The sequence below is a fragment of the Panicum virgatum genome, chromosome 3N, assembly GCF_016808335.1.
Source record: "Panicum virgatum strain AP13 chromosome 3N, P.virgatum_v5, whole genome shotgun sequence".
NCBI lineage: Eukaryota > Viridiplantae > Streptophyta > Magnoliopsida > Poales > Poaceae > Panicum > Panicum virgatum.
In genome coordinates, this window is record NC_053147.1 from 52,178,868 (window position 1) to 52,192,052 (window position 13,185).

General features: G+C 45.4%; 1 long non-coding RNA gene across 2 annotated transcripts; it reads left to right on the plus strand.

Annotated features, from left to right (window-relative positions):
- The first annotated feature begins 1,149 nt into the window (after positions 1-1,149).
- Positions 1,150-3,714, plus strand: LOC120666146. Of its 2 annotated transcripts, none has more exons than XR_005671592.1 (5): positions 1,150-1,312; positions 1,389-1,464; positions 1,542-1,744; positions 2,497-2,615; positions 3,316-3,714. It is a non-coding gene; the product is annotated as an uncharacterized LOC120666146 (long non-coding RNA). The 2 variants fall into 2 exon arrangements; XR_005671593.1 differs by having other exon boundaries at positions 2,592-2,615.
- Positions 3,715-13,185: the final 9,471 nt, after the last annotated feature.

Consider the following 13,185-nt stretch of genomic DNA (forward strand, 5'->3'; position numbering starts at 1 on the left):
GTGGCCTCAAGGGCTAAGAGCGGGGCCCATGGATCGTGACCAGCCAGGAAAAGGGCAAACAAGAGTGGGCCGACAAGGAGAAAAAAAAGAAATTCGGGAAAAAGAAGAAAAAGGTGAAAAAGAGAGAAAAAAATGGAGAAGAAGAGGAATTTAACCTCAAAATTTTGAGATAAAATCTGAGATATAGTTTGGGGATCAAAAGTTCAATTAAGATCGTTGAATCTCATGAAAAAGATTGTACAACTTTTCCATTAAATAGATTTAGCTCAAGGGAAATAAGAATAATTGCCAGAAAATCTGAAAAATTCTCGAAATATTTAGAAGATGGATAAATACATTCGAAAAGATGTTCACATCCCAAAATTGAAATTTTGGGGGTGTGACAGGGCTATATATATATATATATATGTATGCACATTTAGGGTTTTCTTTCTTTCTTCCCTTCCCTCTCTCTCCCACGCACGCCGACTAGCCGACCTCTCCCCCTCTGTCTCCCACGCGCGGCGGCCGGCTGACCTCCCCCTCTCCTCCCCTCGCTCTCTCTCTCTCTCCCATGTGCCGGCGGCCAAGCGGGTTCGGGGTGGCACCCTCCTACCTGCACGACGGCCGGGCTAGATCTGCCCCACCCCCGCGGCGCCGGCTAGATCCACGACCGCCCAGGGCGGCGGACGAGCGGGGGCCCCGGCGGCGGACGCAGGCGGGCACGTCGCGAAGGGCCAGGATCCGGCGTACCCGGCGGGCGCGTGACCAAGGCGGCCGGCGGCGGTGCGGGGCACGAACGCGGCCACCACTACTACAATTCTGGATTAAGCGAGGCATTTAAAAAAAAGCTCTGAGGCGGGCACAATAAACAACCGCCTCTATTAATGTCCAACATTAACAGATGCGGTCATTTTTTATTAACAGAGGCGGTTACGAAAACCGCCTTAGAAAATCAATTGACAGAGGCAGTCATTGTTATGATGACCGCCTCTGTTAATACTCCTATTTTTAGAGACCGTTGTATTAAAAAACCCGCCTCAGTTAAAAGGCCAAGCCCAACCCAGTTTGGAAAAGCCAAACCCACCCTGGCACCGACGGACCAGTCTCCTGCCCCTTGCACAGTTGGTGGATCCCATCGTGGCTCGGCTCGAAAGCAATCAAGCGAGCCGAGCGCTCCGCCCAGTCGCGGCTTGCGGACAAATTGCGCCGCTCCAACCCAACCCCGCCTTGGGAGGCGATAATGATGCTGCCTCCCCTCATTGCGGCTTCGAATCCACTCGCGTCACCGTCGTTGTTCCTCCCGTGCATCGTGTAAGAGCTTCTCAGCGAGGTAAAACTCTGAATCTGATAAACAGTCGTTCTTCTACATTCCTATTCTGCTCGTGTCCTCACCTCGAAACCCCCAGATCCCCTTTTCAAGCTAGCTCCAAGTTGACTGAACGAGGCTAGCAGGCGGAGCAGTATGACTTCACACAATTCTAGGTATGATTGAGAGAAAATCCCGTCTCTACTCATTTGATCTTCTTTAATTCGTTCCCAATTTAATTTTCTGAGTGCAGATCGAAGCGGAGAGCCCCTGCCTTCAATCGCCATCAGTAAAGGCCTAAATCCCTCGTAGATGCGACCAAGTTCCAGTCTCAACGGTGACCTCGAATCCATTACGCTGCATCGGCTGACGGCATCCGTCCTCCGGGAGCATCATTGCTGTGTCGCAGGGGCCGTTGTTCTTTGGTGTACTGGTGGCCCGTCGCAAGATCCTACGGTGAGCTGCCGCACATAGCTGCATCCAGCCATCAACTTTTGGCGTTCGTGATTCCCTATAGATGCCATGGAAAAAACAATTTCTTTATTCAGATCACTAGGCCTTCAGCGTTCTTTCACTCTTGCAAATGCATCATCTAGTTTAATACTGTGTTTTTCCGGACTACTTGAAAATCGAGGTTTTCCTATGGTAAATTTGTCCATTAAATCACTTAGGCCTTGTAGATCCTTGAACTAATCTGGTTCTTCAGATGTAGAATGAAGGATTAATGGAACAGATAACCTTCATGTACCATGCTGCACAGATTTTAGGTACCAACTAAATTTTTGAACGCTTGATTGCTCTTACAGTAAATTAACAGGATGCATAGTACATAGTTCTCGTAATTTAGTTGACCTTCATTGATGCTACACTGTGGTCAATTAACCATATAATATACTACTTTTTTTAATTATGTCGATAGCACCAGGGATCTCCAAGTAGAGCAAAAAGGTATATTGCAGTTAGCATGTCACTAGGATTTGTCCAATTCCTTCTCTTTTTTTTTGTGTGTGGCGGAACTATGCAATAATCTTTTAACATAGTCATGAGATATACTAGAAATCCACTTCTATAATATCTTCCATCATTAGCTGTCGCACAGAAAATTTGCACATGTAACTGAGATGTGAAGCTTGGTTTCCTGTTTTATGACCTGTATTAGTCACAGATTTTGTTAGAGTTGTTTATAATATTTGTGGGCCTTTCTGCAGCTAAATAAAAATTTTCTAATTTATCTCATTTGATGCTCCGGGCATGGCTGTTGCCCTCTTGCCATCTGTGCGCCGTTCTGAATGGGCATTCCTAGATCAGCAGAGACAAAGATTCTAAGGTAAGCAACTGTAAAAGTCCATACCTGGAATTAACATCAATCTGATTCCTATTTGGATTCGTAGCTGATTGCCCTTGGGTTTGATTTATTCTGTCACTGTACATCCATTGTTAGTGCTTTTCCGTTCATATGATTTCCCGCAAGGAATTGATGGTTGTTGTTGCATCCTTATAATATAATTTGACTGTGGCACCAGGTTGTATACCGTACCTCTTGTTTTTCTTCTATTGATTTGAAGTGCTGACTCCATTGTGTTTCCTTAGTTGGGCAAAACTAATTTTTGGAATGATATCCTAATCTAAATAGTTATTAGATAATTAATGCTGATTTGCTACCACTCAATTCTCGTAATTTTATTACCATTTACAAATTTATTTTCCTAAATTTTCATAATTTGACTATAGAAAATTCTAGTAATTTTACTAGACCTTCGTTGTGCTTCGCTGCAGCAAATTAACCATATAGTTTACTATAAGCTGATTTCACCATATCTGGATCTGGCCCTTATGTACCACGGAACGAAAATTTAAATTGTGTTGGAACTTGGTCAATATTTCAGCAAATTCATGCTAATTGCTTATCTGAAATATATTTATCGTAAAACATAGTTAGAAATTACGACAATCAATGTTGTGATTCCTGTAAGTATTAGAAATTTGAAATCAATGTATTATTTACTATTCCCCTTGTTACTATGAAGTTTTCAGGTGATGAGGCCTTTCTGTCGAGTTCTGTGCAAGATGAGCTCACCTACGAGCAGCCAACGGGGGAATTGTGCATTGATCTGAGTTCAAAACCAGCTGCCACTGAATGAGAGAAGCTCTAAATGATTATCTCAAATTCCGGATGTAAATGTATATTGTTAATGTTTGTATTTGGCTAGAAAAAGCTAATGTCCATTAGTGTGCGATGTTTCTAAATTATTGTACAATATACTTGAACCTTGTTGTTCCTATTTGTATCTCGAAAAATTTAATGTATTATGGTAATCCACCATATCTATACTGTAAACTCTGGATTAGTGCGTCCAGTAGACAAAAACAAAGTTATGACTTATGTGGATCACTATGTTATTGGCAAGCTATAGCTCCCTTTCTTATAGCCATATGTGGTATTTCCGTTTTTGCTCAGTCCTACTTGTTATTATACATGTACAGTTGTTCTAATTTTCATTCACTACAAATCCAGGAAAAGGGGCCACATCAAATTAGGTCAGAGCTCCTCTTCTTCGTGCCTTACAACCCACTAAACACAGGTCAAGAAGCTTCCAGCCAGACTTGAGGCGCACAGGACAAGATCTTGATGTCGTGGTGTTCAAATTAAATAAATGGAGACCTAGTATCTTGTCTCATATCTTTTTTCTGTTTCATTCTTTGGAAAAAAAATGGATGGATATATATGTCTTGCGATTCACCAAATTGATGTGCCATGGTATACTATAATTTGTGTTATATCCTGCTCTTGTTTTGCCATGTGTTACATCATGCGGTCCCTCAGAGCACCTTGACGCTAAATCGTGCCTAGTCCAAATTATGGTAAAATCAGGTTATGGTAAATTATGACACATACAACTGCACATATCGGTTCTAGTAACTAGATCATGGTAAAATGATCTATTTGTATACTGCCAAATTGTCCTTGGGAACTAATTGACGCCAAATTGTTGCCACCTCCATCCTAATTTCTATATATTGAATTATAACATGTACCTGACTTTATAGTAAATTGATGACAATAGTTTATAGTAAATTGATAGTAATACTGACTGCCAATACAAACAAATAGTAAATCTGTCCAAAATTATCAAATTAGTGGTAAAGCTGTGTCCTATCGTAACTCATCATATAATACATCATATAATAAATCTGATCTGATGTATATTACTTAGAGATTGTCGTAATTCATATGTACTGCAAATTGTTTGAATTCTGACATATTACTAGAGCCATTGTTGTAACCATTGGGCTCTCGCATGCACGCCTGCAAAAAAAAAAAAATACCGTAGCACACTCACATGCACCGTGTAGGCAGTAATAGGCGGCATGCATGAAGTAAATGCATCGTAATCACGGTCATTTAATAGAAAAAAAGCTGGCCGGCTCGTGCAGTCTGTAACACAGCGGCTCGCTCACCTTGGTCTGTTGGCTCGCATGCGAATGGAAATGGAACAGGCGAAGCATCCGCGCCGGATTGGACGGGAGGGGGAGCGACCGTCCGGGGAAATCAGGTGCATCTGGTGCGTAGGATAGAGCGGCCACAAAATAACTTATTCTATAGCTGGCCACAGAATATACTCTCCTTATAAATAAATAAATAAATATATATATATAAGTTAGGGTTTTCTTCTCATTCCTCACTCTCCTCCGGTCCTGTCTCTCTCCCGTCCCCGTCTCTCTCCCGTCCCTCCCCCTCCTCCCCTCCCACATGGCGCGTGCGACGGCGGGCCCTCGGCGTGGCACGGGCAGCACGGCGGCCTTGCGTGGGGAGCGGCGCGGCGGCCATGTCGCGGAGCTGCGTGGTGGCCCCAGCACGCTAGCGTTGCGCGGTGGCCCCAGTGCGGCGGCAGGCAGCGAGCAGGCCCTGATGCGGCGGACCGCCGGCGGATCCAGCCTCAGGGCTCATGGATCCGGCCACGGGGCTCGCGGATCAGGCCACGGCGAGCTCCGTGACATGGCCGCCGCGTTGCTCCACACTGGGGCCACCGTGCTGCCCGCGCCGTGCCTAGGGCCTGCCGCCGCACGCGCCATGAGGGTGGTTTTCTTAATTTCTTCCCCTCCCTCTATCTCCCACGCACGCCGACCAGCCGACCTCCCATCCTCTATCTCCCACGTGCTGCGGTCGGCTGACCTCCCCCTCTCCTCCCCTCCCTTTCTCTCTCCCATGTGCCGGCGGCCAAGCGGGTTTGGGGCGGCACCCTCCTACCTGCTCTCTCTCCCATGTGCCGGCGGCCAAGCGGGTCCGTGGAGCGGCGCGACGGCCATGTCGCGGAGCTGCGCGGTGGCCCCAGCACGCCAGCGCAGCGCGACGGCCCCAGTGCGGCGGCAGTTGTTATGATGATCGCCTCTTTTAATACTCCTACTTTCAGAGGCCGTTGTATTACAAAAACCCGCCTCAGTTAAAAGGCCAAGCCAACCCAGTTTGGAAAAGCCAAACCCAGCCTGGTAGATGACTCTAGGTGTATATATATATCCTTAAGTTAGGGTTTTGTTGTCATTCCTCACTCTCCTCCCATCCTGTCTCTCTCACGTCCCCATCTCTCTCCCGTCCCTCCCCCCTCCTCCCCTCCCTCATGGCGCGTGCGGCGGCAGGCCCTCGGCGCAGCGCGGGCAGCACGGCGGCCCCGGCGCGGAGCGGCGCGACGGCCATGTCGCGGAGCTGCACGGTGGCCCCAGCACGCCAGCGCAGCGCGGCGGCCCCAGTGCGGCGACAGGCAGCGAGCAGGCCCTGATGCGGCGGACCGGCGGCGGATCCAGCCTCAGGGCTCACGAATCCGGCCACGGGGCTCGCGGATCAGGCCACGGCGAGCTCTGCGACATGGCCGCCGCAGCGGTTTCGACGGCGGATCCGTCCACGGGGCTCGCGGATCCAACCACTGCAAGCTCGGCCGCGGCCGTGGCGGGCGGCGGCGGCCCAGATGGGAGTGGCAGGCCATACATTCCTTTTTTTATTGTTTTTTACTCCATTAATAGAGGCGGGCTGCTGACCGCCTCAGAAAATCCCCCATTTACTATGACAATTACTTAGAGGCGGTTGGGGTTGACCGCCTCTGCTAATGATTTTGGACCACCTCTGAAAAGAATAGTGTACTAGTGCGCGGCCGCGGGTAGGCGGTGGCGCGCCGGTGGTGGCCGTTGCGTTGGCGGCCGTGTGCGGTCGCCGCGCAGAGATCCTGGATCCTGCTGTAGGAATATGGGGTAGCAAAAACAAAAATTTTCTACCGCGTAAACCAGGATTACTGCAGTTATAGATCACGGGATTACCACTAGACACGCGGTTGCGGAACTTCTGTAGCACGTCGGTGTAGTGCAGTTGGAAGCTGGCAGTGCAGTTGCGTGAACCTCCTCACGAACGGCTCATCCTTGTGCAGCAAGCGCAGCACCTCCACGAAGTCCACACGTACGGGAAGAAGCTTCGCTCTCCGGATTGCTAGATCCGCAAGAATGAACTAGGGCTTGATGCGCGAAAGGAGGAGCAGCAGAGAGAGGGAGGGGTGCGCCAACTGAGGGGCGGCTAGGGCGGCACTAGATGGGGCGCCCCCTCCCCCCTTCCCCTGGTGGGCGCCCCTAGATAGGCCCTAGTGGGCCCCACCTTGGGCGCCCCCTTCAAGTGGGCTGCTCTAAGCCCCCACCATGAGTCCAACCCTGGCCTCTCAAGGCCCATTAGTGCATCAAAGCCCAGTCTAATTTGGATCTCATCCTCATTAGGCTTCTGGCCCTAAAGTGTGTGACCCTATGTGGGCTCATGTGTGAATAGACATGGTCCAGTACTCCTACTGGTCAATATTTGATAGCGGTCTCTAGCAAGACGTGTCAACTTCTAAGCACGCGCGAATCATATCTGTCGAGCCGTCACAATCTTATACATATTGTTTCCTTTGCCTCATGATATTTGGTCTAGCTTGAAGCCGACCACTCTTTCTCGATCCTGTGATTCGGAATCCTTGGTTAACTCTTAACCCTGGCATGGCCATGCATTTCCTGATCCGAATCACTCGAGGGGCCCAGAGATATCTCTCTCTTGTAGAGAGGGGCAAATCCCATCTTGACCAACTATGTCTCATAGCATGTTTCATGACAGACCCGAAAGCCACTTTTATAACTACCCTGTGACGGTGCAACGTTTGATGGCTCCTGAGTTAGTCGGTTCACATCTTGAGTACATACGACGATCTCAAGTCTTAGGACACAGCGTACATATTGTGTAATGAGAAGTCATCATCTCGTGTTGGGTCAGTTCTGTCTCATGTCTCACATGGATCCACATTATTAGTTTGACACCCCCATGTCCATGACTTGTGAAATGTAGTCAATCAACTAATATATGCGCTAGTCTAATATTCATGTGTGTCCTCACATGAACTCCAACTAGGAATATTTTAGAATATCCATACAAGTAAAGAGTTTCACAAATACTTCACATAAGCATTAATAAATACAAGTTGTCATCCATAGATATTCAAGGAACACTTTATTAATCATGAATATAAGGAAATATGATTGCTTCTAGGGCATATTTATAATTGTCTCCCACTTGCACTAGAGTCAATGTAGAATGTATCTAATACCCATTGCTCTTGTGTGCCTCTCATGCTTGGGCTGTGGAAGGGGTTTTGTCAACGGATCTGAAATATTCAGGTCCGTATGTATTTTGCATATATTGATCTCACCACGATCGATGAACTCTCGAATGAGATGAAATCGCCGCATAACGTGTTTGCTTTTCTGGTGATTTCTTGGCTCCTTGGCTTGCGCAATAACTCCACTATTGTCACAGTAGAGATCCAGCGGGCTAGAGGCATTAGGGAACACACCAAGCTCAATAAGGAACTTCCTTATCCAAACACCTTCCTTAAGCTGCGATGTACTCGGCTTCTGTTGTAGAATCGGCCACCGTTTCTTGTTTGGAACTCTTCTAGCTAACCGCACCACCATTTACTTTGAACACAAAACCGGACTGAGACTTTGAATCGTCTTTGTCGGTTTGGGAGCTAGCATTAATGTAATCAGTTACAACGAGCTCCTCCTTGTCTCCATAGACAAGAAACACATCCTTAGTTCTTCTCAAGTACTTGAGGATGTTTTTCACAGCTGTCCAGTGACTTTCACCTGGATCTGACTGGTACCTGCTCGTAATACTTAGAGCATAAAAAACATCTGGGCATGTACTTATCATTGAATACATGATAGATCCAATTGCTGAGGCATATGGAACTTTGCTCATGCGCTCTCGCTTATCAGTCGTCATAAGACACTGAGTCTTGCTAAGATGTATGCCATGTGACATAGGCAAGAACCCTTTCTTTGCCTCTTTCATGTTGAACCGCTTCAACACTTTGTCAATGTAAGTATCTTGGCTTAATCCTATAAGACTCTTTGATCTATCTCTATAGATCTTGATGCCCAGTATGTATGCTGCTTCTCCTAAATTCTTCATTGAAAAACTATTTTTCAGTGAAGCCTTTACGGACTCAAGCATAGGAATATTATTTCCAATCAGCAGTATGTCATATACATACAGGATTAGAAATGCAACAGAGCTCCCACTTTCCTTCTTGTAAACACAAGCTTCTTCTTCATTTTTAATGAAGCCAAACCCTTTAACTACTTCATCAAAATGAATATTCCAACTTCGAGATGCTTTCTTTAATCCATAAATGGATTTTTGAAGCTTGCATATCTTTCCAGCATTGGTCGGATTGACAAAACCCTCGGGCTGCATCATATACACGTCCTCGGTCAGGTTTCCATTAAGGAAAACTGTTTTGATATCCATCTTCCATATTTCATAATCGAAATATACAGCAATAGCTAGAATAATCCGAACAGATTTAAGCATCGCTAAGGGTGAGAAAGTCTCGTCGTAGTCAACTCCTTGAACTTGTCAAAAACCTTTTGCGACAAGTCGAGCTTTATAGATGTGAACATTTCCATCCATATCTTTCTTCTTCTTATAGGTCCATTTGCACTCTATGGTTCTCACACCATCAGGCGGGTCTATCAAGTTCCAAACTTGATTTTCCTTAATGGATTCTATTTCGGATTTCGTGGTATCTTGCCATCTCTCGGAGTTAGGGTCTGCCATCACCTCTGCATATGTCGCAGGCTCATCATTGTCTAACAATAATAATTCCCGCGCTGCGCGGAGCCTTACTGACCTTCGTGGTTGCGGAGGTACTTCTGTTGCCATAGGCATCTCAACTTGTTCAGCTACATTAAGGTCACTTGTAGAGTCTTGTCCTATTGACTCATCTCGATCTTCTTCGAGTTGCACTGTTCTTCCACTTTTCTCTCCTTTGAGAAACTCTTTCTCTAGGAAAACTCTGTTCCGAGCGACAAACACTTTGCCCTCAGATCGATTGTAGAAGTAATACCCTAAGGTCTCCTTCGGGTATCCCACAAATATGCACTTATCCGATTTGGGTGCAACCTTGTCAGACTGAAGTCGTTTGATAAATACTTCACAACCCCAATTTTTTAGAAAAGACAAACTGGGAGTCTTGCCAGTCCATATCTCATATGGTGTATTGTTTACGGATTTTGACGGCATCCTGTTCAGTGTGAAAGCTGCTGTTTCTAGAGCGTAACCCCAAAATGACAATGGTAAGTCCGACTGGCTCATCATTGATCGAACCATGTCCTTCAGAGTTCGATTACGTCGCTCGAAAACCCCGTTCCTTTGAGGCATTCCAGGCGGCGTAAGTTGTGGAATAATTTCGCAACTCTTCAAATGATCGCTAAATTCGTGACTCAGATATTCGCCCCCATGATCAGATCGCAAGGCTTTAATCTTCTTGCCACACTGATTTTCAACTTCATTATGAAATTCCTTAAACTTTTCAAATATTTCAGACTTATGCCTCATCAAGTAGACATAGCCATATCTACTTTAGTCATCAGTAAAAGTAATGAAGTATTTGAATCCTCCTCTAGCAGTCGAGCTCATTAGTCCACACACATCAGTATGTATGAGTTCCAGCAAATCCGATGCTCTCTCTGGAAAACCTATGAACGACATCTTGGTCATCTTGCCCAGCAAACAAGCTTCGCATGTCTCGTATGATTCAAAATCAAACAAACTTAAAAGTCCATCCTCATGGAGCTTCTTCATGCATTTCTCGCTTATATGACCGAGACGAAAATGCCACATGTAGGTAGGATTCAAATCATTTAGCCGAGGCCTTTTAGCACTTATATTACAGACATGAGAATCATAAAGATTTAAAATAAATAGCCCATTCTTAATGGACGCCAAAGCCACAAACATATTATTCTTAGAGATCACACAACCATTGTTTTCACTCTCAAAAGAATAGTCATCCTTCATTAAACATGAAGGAGACACAATGTTTCGACTTAAACTAGAAACAAAATAACAATTATTAAGCTCCAAGACAAATCTTGACGGTAGGTGTAGTTGCATCGTCCCGACGGCCAAAGCAACAACTCTTGCATTATTGCCGACGCGGAAGTCAACTTCTTCTCTTTCAATGCTTCTACTCTTTATCATTCCCTGCATCGAATTGCATATATGAGCAACCGATCCGGTATCAAATACCCAAGAATTAACATAAGAGTCAGCGAGAAATATTTTTGTAATATGAATGACAAGCGTACCCGAGGTGGAAGAACGATTCTTCTATGTGGCTAGGTACAGCTTGCAGTTCCTCTTGCAGTGTCCTAGCTGGTGACAATGAAAGCACTCTTTGTCTGCTGCTGGTCTAGGTTTCGCCTTGGGTGTAGGGTTTGGCTTGGGGTTCGCAACCTTAGCCTCCAAGAAGAACCTTTCTTCTTGAAAGTAGGCTTATTCTGGACAGCCATCACATGGCCACCAACTGTGCTTTTCTTGATGTCACTCTCTGCCGTCTTGAGCATGCCACACAGCTCATTCAAGCCCTTCTCAGCCCCGTGCATGTGGTAGTTCGAAACGAAGTTTCCATAGCTCGGAGGTAAAGAGACAAGAATGAAATCACTGGCCAACTCTTGGCCAAGTGGGAAGCCCAGCTTCTCCAATCTTTGTGTGTAACCATCTTGATTACATACGGCCCTACTAGTGCTCCTTCCGCTAGCTTAGTTTTAGCAAAGGCCTTGGACACATTGAACCTTTCAGTCCTGGCCTGAGTCTGGAACATGTCCTGTAGCGTCACAATCATATCGTGCGCCGCATGGTTATTCTCAAACTGCATTTGCAGCTCGGGTTCCATGCAAGCTAGCATGAGATAGCTCACTTCACGGTCTTTATCAACCACTCTCCTGTAAGCATTCCTCTCAGCAGCAGGGTATTTGCAGCAGGTTCCTCTGGCAGTGGGTTATCTAGAACATCTTCCTTGTTAACTACCCTGAGAACAATTCTCAGGTTGCGGATCCAATCCGCGTATTGTCTCATTCAATTTGTTGCTCTCAAGTATGGAACATAAAGCAAAAGGTTGGTTTTGAGCCATTGATCTACAACAAATAAATGCAAAATACTAAGACAAAAGTATTCATGATGGAGTAAACGGCATTAAACAATTTAATAGAATTTACTCCCACTAAAATCAATATTCTGCTTTTGATTCTCAGTGATTCAAGACCCACAACTAACACGTCCACTAGTGAGCTTTTGCATCACTGCTAGAAGATGAGGTAGATCAGTAAGCAACTCTTGCTAATCATATCTCATATGACTCTTGTTATTGGGTGACATCTCCATGTCTCGCTCCCAACCTTTATGCCCCAAGGTCCTTAACCGTTAAGATGACCTTGTCAAGCTCACCAACCCTTTATGCGTGCATGTATCCGATACAGCCTGTCTAGTCAAGGAAAACCAGTGGCGCCCTAATTTCATAGACCCACCACCAATCGTACAAGACATGGGACAGTGCAAGGTTTAGTTGGTAGGGCATGATTGCTTGAAATTTGTGAGGGATCGTTCTACTTCTACTATGATGCACGTAGTAGTAAAACGTCAAGAACGGCAAGCACACATTTGTGAATCAGTATGACCCTTGTTCTTATAGTGATCTCCATCTCCATAGAACTTGTTCGCTATGTAGATCTCCATCTTCATGAAACTTGTTCACCATGTTGATCTCCATCATCATGTACATGTGCACCATCTTTCATGTGATGAAAACTCCAAGAACTAGAACTTGCTATTACACCTAATACCTAGTAAATAAAATTACATTCAGAACTTGGATCATCATAGGTTGGCACGCAGGCCATTAAATCAAATGCAACAATTCATATGGCTCCGGCCGAATTGTCATAATCACGACACGTAGGTCATGAAACAATTACACACATGCATCACATACACATAGGGACCATACCGATCACAAAACCTACAAAACAGAGTTATGCGATTCCGACGTCCGAACTTAAATCGCCAAAAACTCTATATTCTGGGCCAAATTTCACAAATCTAAATTTCGCGAAAACAGCATCGATATTCTGAACCAAGTCTAACGTTTTTTGTAGATACAAATCGATATAAAGTTCGCCTCAATCCGAGTTCGTATGCAAAAGTTATGACTGTTTTACTGTAAAAGATACTTTTGCAACAAAACAGAATTTGCAGTAGATTCAATCTACTGCCCTATGCATCTCATGCATCTGGCTTATGCCCAAAGTTTCGATTCGACCAATCACATTGATCTCCAACCGCAGCGACCGGGTTTATGTGCATCATTTAACTCCGATGGCGGAAAATCGACCGGTAGGAGTATGTCGTTGCATAACCTTCGCAGCAAGTTTACGAAACTAGGTCATAGATCGATCTGAAACTATGCATATCTTCATATGCACATATCCGAATCTATAAGGAGACAGCACTGGCTCTTGATACCGCTGTAGGAATATGGGGTAGCAAA